The sequence below is a fragment of the Theobroma cacao genome, chromosome 6, assembly GCF_000208745.1.
Source record: "Theobroma cacao cultivar B97-61/B2 chromosome 6, Criollo_cocoa_genome_V2, whole genome shotgun sequence".
In the NCBI taxonomy this organism is placed as follows: Eukaryota; Viridiplantae; Streptophyta; class Magnoliopsida; order Malvales; family Malvaceae; genus Theobroma; species Theobroma cacao.
This window is the reverse complement of record NC_030855.1, coordinates 3,429,265-3,442,338: the sequence shown is the minus strand read 5'-3', so window position 1 is coordinate 3,442,338 and position 13,074 is coordinate 3,429,265.

The window sequence follows — 13,074 nt, the reverse complement described above, 5'->3', positions numbered from 1 at the left end:
CATAGATTAGTGTTCATAGGTAGAAAAATTGGTCTAAACGTGGTAGGTTTATGGTATGTGCTTGATTGCTAATCACTGTTTGAAGGTTGTGTAAGATCTAGAGGTCTTCTTGTGGACACGAGGCTCTTCAATTCAAACATCTATGTATTTAGCTCGCCCATCCCCTTCATGACCTTTTCCAAACTTTGATCCTTACTAGGGCCACTAGGTGAAGTGTTGGACTCGTCAAGGATCCATTGATTTTCATTTAGTGATTGTTGGAGGTAAGGTTTACTTTGAAGTGAGGAGGATTCATGATGACTAATTCCTTTGGCTTTGTTAAGACCTTCAACCATCTCTATTAGTTTGACAATCTGTCTTTTCATCTTTCAAAGATCATGTCCAAACTCTTCTTGATTGCACTCTAGTGCACTTATCCTTACTTTCAATTGATGTTCCATATCTTTTAGCCCCTTTGACTCAAACCAAAAAACAATTAGAAAAGAAAATTTCAATTTCACTAAAAATTTCCTAAATGTTTACCATTAAAGTGGATTTGTTTTCTTTCTTTCAAAGCTAATAACATTATGTGGTTCTTTTTTATTAGAATAAACATGGGATGATTGCATGTAGATGAAAATACGATATATGCATGTATGCATGAAATGCTATGCTACCTTGATGTATGGATGATATGAAGTGAAATGGTGATCACATTATTGAAAATCATGTACAGTATGAAGTAGAAAATCCCTCCCTTTTGCTGTTTTTTAAGAAAATGGAAGAAATGGAGAACTTTTTTTTTTCCTCTCTTTTGGTTGCATAAATGAAAAACCCATTTGTTTTTATTTTTTTGTTCCTTTTCAGAGAAAGGAAGACACAAAAGAAAACATCATTTTCTCTTTTTCCTTCCTCATTTATTTTTTGTAAGAGAGAAAGCTTTTCTCTTTTTTTCTTCTCTTTCATTTTTATGGAAGAAAGAACTAAAGACTTTTTTTTTCTTTTTTCTTTTTTTGAAAAGACCTCACTCTAAAGAAATACCTATCTCTTTTTGTTTCCTTTCTTCATATTTTTGTTGTTTTTTTAACAAAAAAAATCCTTTCTCTTTTTCTCTTTTGTTTTTTTAGAAGAAAAGAGAGAAAACTATTTTTTTGAAATTTTGAAACTAAAAGAGAAAAATCTTCTAGAAATAGAAAAATAATGAATGTTAAAAATCTTGTTTCTTTCCTTTTTTTTAATAAGATAGTAAAAGAAAACAAAGAAAATTCTTCTTTCGTTTTTTTTTTTATAAAAAATGGTCACTTTGACATGTGTTATTTTGTTTGATCAAAAAAAGGTTACTAGGACAAAATTGTTCCTTCATGTGTCCTAAATTAACATGCACTCTTCATGAGAAGTTCGGTACAACTCTACCTATGGGATGGCTCCTCACAATTCTTTACATGCTACGTTCGGTTTCACTTAAAGCTAAAAGTTCCCAAATTGTTCATCGCTGTTGTCCCATTTGGACTAGTAAGGCACTCGGGTCCTCACAGATTACAAACTTCAAATAAACTAGGTTTAATCTGAACGAGAGTGTTTCACTAGCCCATACGGAGGTTATCACCTCACGAGAGTATAGCTACTTAACCCCCTCCTAATGAGGCCATAACTCGGGTAGAAGGTTTATGCATGAATGTAATATGTCATGTGTGTGAGGAAATGGACCAAAATTATTATTAAAAGCAATAAATAAATAAATAACAATGAGCTATATGCAATCACAAAGAAAATGAATAAAATATAAAAAAAATATTATTTAAGATTAAGGAAATAAAACATCATCAATTAATTAAGGTTTAAGATAACTTATGATTATTTTTTGACTCGACTCTTGAATTGCCCCAGTGGAGTCGCCAAACTATCGTTATGTGCGAGTCCGAGAAACCATCCACTTCGACTTGGAATATTTTGAAAGTCTCCACCAATCTCTTTTTATAAAGTGCAATTGCTACCTATTAAAAGTTGTTTTATTCGACGAGGTTCTAAATTGATTTTAAGTTCTTCTAAAGAACAACAACTTGGTTAGTTATTTTTAGAGTTGGGTTTAGGAGTACAATTACACATGGAGATGAATTAGAACCCCCATGACGCTTGTTTTATGAACACTACCACTTAATCATATGTTATCCTATTTAACCTTAATCTTTAATTTTAAGCTTACGTTTCCTTAATCATTATTCATTATTTTGGTTTTGATTTTATATGTGTTATTTTTCTCAATTCTATTTTCTTTATTCTATTTTCTTTCACTAATTTATTTTTATATATTATTTGTTATTATATTTCTGATTAATGCATGAATGAAATCTTTATCTTGGAGAAATTTTTCAAGACTATTCCAACTCTTTGGCTAAATCTAAGAATTTCTCCTTACCTAGGGAATTTATCCAGAAAGCTCGTCTTTACAAGCTCCTTGAGAAGATCCCATCATTGGAGATTGTCACTTATGAATTAAATTTCTTATTAATGCATGTGATGCAATCATAAAATGATGATATGATTTTCCAATTTTAATGATGAGAAACAAAAACCTTATATCAAAAAAATCAGTCATAGATTATCCCAACATTTCTAAGAAGTCTAGAAATTTTTCCTCACCTAGGAAGAATATCAAGAGAACTCATCTCTACAAGCATCTCGAGAAAATCCCATCATTGGAGTTTTCGTACCCATTGGCAAAATGATCAAATGACGTGTGATACAAAATCATAGATGATACAAAATGAATGCACTATTTTGAACCAATGGAATTTTGTAATACAATATTAGGACTTTCCCAATGTTTTGATGAAGATCCTAATTAAATTTCTCACTTAGGAAATCCAACTCGGAGATGTGACTCTTCACATTCTGGAAAAGATTTCGTCATTGGAGATTTGCTCAAAACAATTGACCATGGCTATTAAGCTAGCCTTTAATTTAATAACTAAATTAACATAAAAAATTTCTAATTTGGAAAAAACTACTTGAATTAATTACTTAAATCAATTGTTGATTATTATTTTAATTTCTTTAATTAATTGATTTTTTTAAAAAATAATTTCAAAATTAATTCCCTTAAATTATTATTATTATTAAGATAATTATTTGAATTAACGAATATTGGAATATAAAACTAGGATTTATCCAAACATTTAGATGAAAATCCTAATCAAATTCTACACTTAGAAAAATTGTCTCAAAAATGTAACTCTTCGCCTTTCTAGGTGGAATTCTATTATTGGGTTAACTCAATATAACCATTCTAATTTTTTATGTTTAAATTTTTTGTTTTATCATATGTTTCTCTTCCCTTTTATTTTTCTCATATATATATATATATATATATACATATATATATATATATATATATATACTTACATATATTTTATATAGCTAACTATTTCATAAAAACTTTGCATTAACTAATTATAAATATTATTTATTTCCTTGACTAAGCTATATGCTTGCTTATATTTTTCTTATACCTATATATATATATATATATATATATATATATATATAGTTTTTACTTATATAGTTATCACGATCCAAATTCGGGGCCATGATCGGTGCAAAGGTATCGATGGGAGTCACCTTTTTAACCCATGCAAGCCTAAAAGTAGCAAAGCAAAGCAATTACTTGGAATTACCTCATGGGACTCATCACCATGGAACCTTATCTTAAACATGTATGAATACGTTAAATCACATAGGATTATATCATATTAGTTTGCACGCTTACGTGCTCAAAATGCAGAAGCAATACATATCAACTTAACAATTATGACCATCTTGTGGCAAATACAAAGTGTAGCCATCTCATGGCAACTCTCAAAGTACATGTCATGTAATACAAGGCATAAGCAAAATATTGTGCTACCCCTTTGTTGGGAGCCATGTGATTGAGAAACTCTGTGTTGGACTTGATGGCATGTGGACATTCCATGTCTAGTGCTAACACCTCGTTAGCCTCAATCTTAGCCTTCTTGGCTTTGTCTCGAGTCCCTCAACTCTTCATGATTCTCCTTTTAATCCTCTGCGCACAATCAACTACGGAAGCATAAGTACCAAAGGCTTGTGATGCAATAGCTGTAAATAACGATTCTATCAACCCATCCAAAAATGGTCTAATCATCATATCTTCAATAGTTACAAGATATGGTGCACATCGAGATAACTGTGTGAACTGAATATCATACTAAAAAACTGTCATGCCAGGTGTTTGCATTAGTGCCTTAAACTCACGTGCCCTAGCAGCTTGCACATTATTTGGTAGAAATTGACTTAGAAAGGCTGTCGTAAATTCCTTTAAGTCAATGGGTTAGCACCAGTTAGCCTACCTTTACGTAAAGACTGATACCACTTAAAGGCCACATCTTTAAGCTTAAAACTAGCTAACTCCACTAATCGCACACTAGAACATCTCAAGGCAATGCAAATTTTCTCCATCTCATATAAGAAAATTTGAGGGTCCTCTGTTGCATCGGAACCAGAAAATGAAGGTGGTTTCATCTTAAGGAAATCCAGTAATGAAACCTTAATAATCCATTTAACAAACTTTGATTGTTGTCGGTAATCTTGCCTAAAGAGTTATGCGTATTGCTCATTGGCTATCGACCCTCGACCCTCCTCTAAAGGTCATCCAAACAAGTAGCCATCATTTCCATGACCTTGTTAACCACTTGTAGATTTGCTACCACATTGACCAAGGTGGGTTCCCTAGTGGGCACTTCACCTCTCACCTTTTAAGACTGAGCATCAACAATCTCCTCCACGGGGTGCCTCATTACTAGCCACTACAAGTGGCTCATCATTAACACACCTTGTGGTCTGAACATGTTTGCCACGACCCCTAATGATGGAAACTTGTGGTCTGACAGATGCATCAACGAGAGCACCTTGCTCTACTGTGTCCCTAGCCATAGCTCGTGTCCAAGGTGGCATCCTAACTTGGACAAAAGCAAACACTAAACTCAATATGGTGAACAAAAGGTAGATTCTAAACTAACAAGGGAATCCATGTAATATCCCGTTCATAGGTTGTGCTGCAGTTCACAAACTGAAAAAAAGACACAATATAACACAACTCCACTGACTCAAAATAAATTACCTAGGACTTAGACAACATAGGGCTTTGATACCAACTTTGTCACAACCCAAATCTAGGGCCATGACCGATGCAAAGGTGTCAATAGGAGTTACTCTCTTAATCCATGCATGCTTAAAAGTAACAAAGCAAAGCAATTACTCGAAATTAACTCATGGGACTCATCACCATGGAACCTTATCTCAAACATGTATGAACAAGTTAAATCACATAAGATTAAATCATATTAGTTTGCATGCTCACATGCTCAAAATGCAGAAGCAATACATATTAACTTAACAAGCATGGCCATTTGTTGGTCCCAAAGAGCGTGTTAGAGGGGAGTTAATAGTACTTTTGGAATGACACTAAAATTCCTTCCAAGTAAAGAGCTGATTAAAGGAATTTGAAAATGGGAGTTTAAAGCTTGCTCAAGGAATGATTTAAGTGCTAAGAGTAAGAAGAAAATAAAAAAAGGTAGATAAAACACAATAATTTATAGTGGTTCGGTCCCTTTGACCTACATCCACTACCTTGATCTCCCAATCAACGATTTTCAAACCAATTCACTAAAATTCGTGGAATTCCCAAGCTTCCCACAAGCTTTTATAATGGCTTTTCACATGCTCAGCCACAACCTTTAATAAAGATTTTTCACAAGATCAACCAAAACCCAAAATGGCTTGTCACAGGCTCAGCCACAACCTTTAACAATGGTTTTTTTCGGGATCAACCAAAACCCAAAACTAACTTTTCTAAGGCTTAGTTATAACCTACCACAACAACCAAGCTAACCCAAGCTTGATCAACCCCTTAGAATGTCTTTCACACTCTAAGTAAATAGGAAATAGAGAAAAGATGAAGTACAATGATCACCTAGCTGATCTAAGATATACAAAGTTAAGCTTAAACATTTTTTCAAAGGAAGGGAGTGAAATACAAGTGTAAAGAGAAGGTTTTTGGTCTTCTAAGCTCAAAATCACTTTGGATATCTTCTCTATTTTATTTTTTACTGTTGGAGAGGCTTTAAATAGTTGCAAAATCACTTCTGGCTGTTATTGGAGATAAAAACTAGCCATTTTTTACCGTTATTTTGTCCTTTTTCGCTTAAATTCAAATTTTCTGACAGTGAGCTTTTAGCTAGTTAACCACACTTCTTAGTCGATTAAGTCTTCTCTATCTCGCAAATTGTTTCTCTGTGTTAACCAATTAACAATAGCTTTAACTGATTAAAAACTTTTTGTTTCAAGCACCTTCAAGCACTGTTTTTGGCTAGCCTTCTTTCAACTGATTAATGCTCCCTTTAACAAATTTAAGCTTCTCTCCATTCATCCTTAACTGATAAAAATGGGCTTCAACCAATTAAGAAGTCTTCAACTTTAAATTACTTGGTTTAGTGCCTTGGACGGTCATCAATAAATTGCATTTGAATTTTGGCACTTCTAGACACTTTAACTTAGACCTTTAACCAGTTAACTTCTTTCTTTTTACTTATAAAAAAGCTTATGTTTTACATCCAGCACCCGCTTAGCTGATTAAGCCTTGTATTAACCAGTTAAGACCTTTCTATCTATCCTTAGTGTAGCGCCCAAAATTGCTTTAATCGATTAAGGATTTGTGTTAATCAGTTAAGACTAATCTATCTTCATTAAAGCTCTTTCTTCTTTGCTTGTTTAATTAATTAACCCATCTTGTAACTGAACAAGCATCTTGACTTATGTTGTAGCTGAACAAATATCTTGACTTACTTTCAAATAGCAAATATATTTATGAATTTAAGTTTTCTTCTGCACACTTAAACAATAGAATTAGACACCAATGAATAGGCATATTTTGCTATCATCAAAAACATATAGAGTCAACATTCTCTATCTCTTATTTTGATGATGACAAAACACTCATAGATTAAGAGTGCAATGTCTATGTTCAATATGAATGCTTCAAATCTTTATGCATAATGAGTTGCTCCCCCTTAGTCCATGCATCTAGTTTTCTTTACATAATATTCAACAAAACCAAAACTGACCATCACGAACATAAATTAAACATGAATACCTATTAAACTCTATTTAACTTAGTCTTCCTTTTCTCATTTTTCTTTTTCATCATTAAACAAGATATTCAAAACTCCCCCTTAATGAGTGTATCTAGATTTTCCTTTAATCTTTAAATTAGACTTTAATGAATGAGAATCATAAGCACTTATACACCTAAGTCAACAAGCTTATAGATATAGTTCAATGACTTCCAGAGTCAAGCTTGTGTCTATGTATGAACAAATGTATGGGAGTTAAATCATTTCAAGAACTTTTCAAGGATCACTCAAATAATGTTCAAGCAAATTTGATCATTTGGTCATAATCAAAACTATAATAATTTTAAAGCTAACATCATCTTGTGGTAAATGCAAAGTGTAGCCATCTCATGGCAACTCTCAAAATACATGTCATGTAATATAAGGCATAAGCAAAATATTGTCCATAGTAGTCAGACATAACTGACCAACCCAACTAAAACCAGCGAAGTATGACTTAAAAACAAAAGGGCTGACACCTACAAGATGCCATATGGTCACCTACCAAAGATTGACTGAAATGTTGGCTCTTATCAAGGGATAGCGAGCCAATCAATTACTGATTTGCAAAATAAGTGCATCTTACATGTGTGAGTTATAAATAACTCCATAAGCAAATATGAAGAGGGAGAACAAGCTAAAAGAAAAAGCGTTTATTAAAGATACCTTTTTAAAAACAATATAAGTAATCCATTCTAAGAAATAACCAAGTTATTTTTCAACCGTATCAAACATTCAAAGGTTTGGGAATTTAGTCCCAAGCAAAATCAAGCATTCCAAGGTGCGAATTATGTGCCAAGTATGACCACATACCAAACAAAACTTCAATACCATCGCTATAATGGATACAAACTCATTAAAAAGGAATTTATAAAGTTTTGTTGAAAATCCAATCCTGAACCTTTGAAATAAGATCATAATTTGTAAAATGTTCAAGCATTATCAAGAAAATGATTTATAAATATCAAGTTTTAGAGCTTTTGTAAAAGATGTTAGGGAAAACAAGGTTTGGTTTCAAAGAAAGTGAAATAATGCAATTATCCTTAGAAAACCTTTGAAGAAAACTAAGGACTATAAAAAATAACATAATTCATAGTAACTTTCATTTGTCACATCTAATCAAGGTCGAGAGGAATATTAAGTATAAAAGTCAACATCATAGAAATACGAATCTCAAGTGCCAAAGTCGAAGCTATATCAATACCAAATCCAAAGTTCAAAAAAAAATCTGGTTCCAATTTCATAAGGTCAAATATCATTTCAAATAGATCATCGAACACTAAGTAGCGTGGACAACCAAATCAAGGTGTGCTATAACACCAAAGGGTTCGAATATATAATAGTCATCGACCATATATCAAAAGTGGTAGGACCGTATCAACTACCAAACGAAACCAAATCAAAGGGGTAGGACTCCGTCAACTACCTAATCGAAACTAAGCATTGTGCACAATGACTAGTGTCTACTGTCACTAGCTACAGGTCCATAACTCAAATAGGCTCCACTAAAATATTTTTGTACTATGTTTTCAAATATCTAAATACTCAATCCCACATGAAAAGATGAAACCAATCACTATCCAAGAACAAAGGGTTCAATAGAATAAAGTCAAGTGTACAAAGTTCATTTCCAAGTAAGGTATATTATCTATCATGAACAAAATAAATTATGAAAGAAAGGCTAAATCAAATCATTTTAAATTTCCAAATTTGCAATCATACAACTAGTCACAGACAAACATAAATTTTTGAGGCATTAAAATTTCAAAAGGCTTGTTCCCCATGCACAAAACTATATACATAAGATCATATTTACGTAGTATATCTAGATTTCATAAAGCCATCTTGAAACCATTATTCAAATCGCAAAAGTCCATCAGAATACATTTTAATGAGAGGTTGGAGAATAGGCATGCTTAATTATTTTAAAATAATTAAAAAAGTTGTATCTACCCACCTCTTGAAGAGTGCCATTTTTCCTCTGGGCACTTTTCTTCAAAAGCTCGGCTTTTCGAATAACTCAAATTACTCCAATATCTTTCAGAAATGATATTCAAACATAATTACTCTCAAAGTCCCAACAAAATGATATTCAACCATCAATATCCTCAAAAACCCCAAAAATTTCAGAATACTTTAAATACCCATTTCTAACCTTATTTAATCTTCACTTATTTCTAATTATTTCCATAAACTTTCATCCAAACTTCATACCCAATAAATAGAGAACTTATTTTACCTAATTTTCCTCCTTGGTGAGCTTTTAATGGAAGGATCTAGCCAACTTTTGAAAACCTAGAAAATTTATATCTTTTTTAGAGAGAAAACAAAAATCATCAAAAGCAAACTTTTAGGAGTGAAAATCCTTACCTGTGGCACTTAGAATCCACGATTTACCATTAAAGTGTGAAGGTTTTGAGTGGGGTGAAATTTGAGAGAAATCTGATGAGAAGATGAAGAAATAGGAGAAAATGATTTTTTTTTATTTTTGGGCTTTTAAGCTTGATCTTTGCTGATCTAGCACCTCAGGATCGACTATGGGAGCTTGGTACTCGATCCTAGACCAAATTGTTTACCCCAAATCTCATTTCCTACCCTAGGATCGACTACAAGGGTTTTGTGTTTGATCTTGGGCCAATGCTATTATTTACCCTAAACTTTACTTTGCAAATTCGATCCTCATTGCACTGAGATTGACTTCGAAGGTCAGGATTTGTTAAAATTATTTTCTTTGAGGCCTAACCTTATTCTAAATCTCTCCCACAACCTTCATGACTTTTATTTATGAATTTTCAAGGATAAAATTGAGGTTTTTAAGTCAACAAAGGTATTTTCTAAGCTCACCAAGTTAATTGCCCATGTGACGAAATTTATAGTTTTTACAATGATGCCCCATATAACAATCTATTTTATTATTTACTATTATTAATATTTGTTTAAATAAGTTTATTATAACTAACAATCAATGCTAACCTAAAACTACAAAAAGGAAAACAAAATAAGAAAAAAATGCATACAATGAAATTCAAGCCCAATAGCATTAAAAGAATAAAAGGCCTAAGTAAAAATCCATACCAAATAAGTTTGAACAAGTCGAAAATCTATCAAACCCCAAAGATAACAATGTGGGCTTGGGATGATTAGACCTCCTCTGGGCTACTCTGCCTTTTTACTCTTAAACGAGCCAAAGTTGGCCTGTTTTGGAAATTCGACATGAAACCAACATAATAGCGTTCAATGGGGAAAAAGCTTTCTTGAAACGACGTAGTTTCAACACCTCCCTCAACGCTTACCTAGCACCCTAAAACGGTGTCATTTCAAACCCACCTTTCCTAACCCTATGTACTTAACAGTGATTTTCTTTCTCTTTCCTCATTTACCTTGTTCCCACACTCTTTATATTCAAACAGCTCCCTTTCTCTTCTTTCCTTATCGAAACCCTAGCCCCTTTTAAACCACTTTTACTTCATTGTTCCATTATTGTTAATGACCACAAATCTCTTTTTTCCTCTCCCGTTTCTCACCAACAAGCCTCTTCCCTACCTTTGAAACCTTTAAAAAATCATCCTTATCCCTAGAAAACTATTTGTTCTTCTTCCATTTTTCTTTTTGGTTGTGTCTTTTTAGATGTTTTCTTTGTTTTTTTTTTTTTTATGTCTGTGTATTGTGGTATATTGTTGGTTGTTAGGAGAGAAGAAAACAAAACTAAGGTTTTTATTCATTTTTTAAGGTTTTTTTTAATATGGTTTTAGGGTTTCTATTTTTTCAAAAAGCTCTCCTATGTTTTCACAATTTTTTTCTCTTTTCTTTTTCTTTGCACCGTGCTCCTCTCTTTTAGTTTTATAACCAAAGAGTAGGGGGTCACTTTGATGATGCTGCCATTGGTAGCAAACAAGAGGCTTGCCCGTTGCCTTTGGCAACGTTTGACCTGGCTTTCTTCTATCTTTTCTTAGTATGGTGATGGCTTCGTTCGTAGATGCTGCAGTATTTCATGGACAACTTAAGCTACAAAGGTTCAATTGATGTGATTCTTAATTCATTGGAAAGCTAAAAGGAAGGGCTTCAATTAGTTCTAATTAGAAAATGGTCAAAATCCTTGTCGAAATGAAAATACTACACTAAGAGAGCAAAAGTCAAGACAAAACCTTAAGAGTTGTGGCACTAAAAAGGAATATAGAACAAGCATCAACATAGAAAAGTGAGAGTCACAGTTCTGGAAAATGAGAGCCATGGCACTTGAAGAAAATCTTGATTTTTCTACACTTACGATTTTTAAAAATTAAGGTTTTTCAAGTGGTTATAAATAGATTTTTTGGACAAAAACTTAGGAGAGGATGACAAGCAACTATTTTGAAGAATTGGAGCCAAAAACAAAGTGAAAAGTAACAGAAATTGTGAGAGAATTAAGATCAAAAGCTTCAATCATTAGTTTCTTTCTCTATATTTGTGTTTCTCTTATTTTCTTTGACTTGGATTAATGGCTAATCTTATTTGGATGATGTTTTATTTAGATATTATGAACTAAATTGCTTTTCTAGGATTGTGGTGGATTTCAACATGTAATCTGAATATTAGTTTCTCTTTTATTTACTATGAATGGGTATAGTTTTGCTTATTCAAATTTACTCTTAATGTTTTTGATTGTCTGGCCAACAATTAAATAATTTGTTAATCTAATTGAGACTCGACAAAAAGATTTTAGATTGGACTAAGACTTGAATAGTGTATGTTCACGTCATTTAAGTGGTCTGAGTCATGATTAAGATAGACATACACCAATGACCATACATAGCCAAATTAGAACACTAATTTATGACTCTTATTTAACTAATTACTATAAACATATGCTAATCCAATTAAGTTATGTATTTATGCAAGTATCTCGACCGAGACTTGTACATAGCTTTGGACTCTAGGTTAGTGAAACAACCCATCAATATAAATAATAAGAGAAGTTGGTATTAGATGAAGTATTGAATGAATCCATAATCCTAGGTTTTAATCTATTGTTTTTTTCAAGTGAATCTTTAGTTTCTAATTAATTAATTTAGTGTTTGCTTTAATGTAGTTTTAATTAATTTTCTAAAAGATCAAGTTACTTGAACAAGATTAGTTTGTCATAATTTTAGTATTTAGTGAAGATTTAGGAACAAATCTCTGTGGGATACGATTATGGACTTGCTATCTATATTGCTTGTTCGATATGTATACTTGCATGTGCAAGATCAATAATAGTAACAATAGACTCCTTTGAGATCCATATTGTAAGCTTTTTCAACTTTGAAAGAGGCCCCATTAATATGATATGAGATCTTAATGCAGAAAAGGACTTATTAAGACAATTGAGAAACCTAAATACCATATCTTTTTAGTATTGATTTGAGTATTTACTGAAATAGGTACAGTTACATTTACCACATTCACAGTGTGGTAATGGTCTGAAATTCCTTAGCACCTCTCAAATGCCCTTTAACTCATTAAAGTACGAGTTTGCGGTTTTAGTTCCATGATTCACATTGCCTAAGATGTATTATAAATTGTACACTCGAATGTCATAAGGCTATGCAAAGTTTTGTTTCAAAGTATTCCAGATTTCTGAGGCACTATGCATGTAAAAGACAGTTGATACTATTGGAGGTGATATGGAGTCTAAAAGCCAAGCTACTATCAAATTATTACATCTGATCTAGGAACTAAACAGAGGATCTAAAATATTTGCTTTTGTGATTGCCCATCAAGAAAGCTAACCTTATTCCTAAAAGACAAGGCTATATAATTGCTAGAAGTTTAGGATTCACTACAATCTAACCATGATTATCTATATGGTGTACATAAAAAAGGGATTGTGGATCCGCTAAGTGTGAATTTCCAGTCTTAGGGTTTGTTGAACTATTCATCATTGTATGTGATT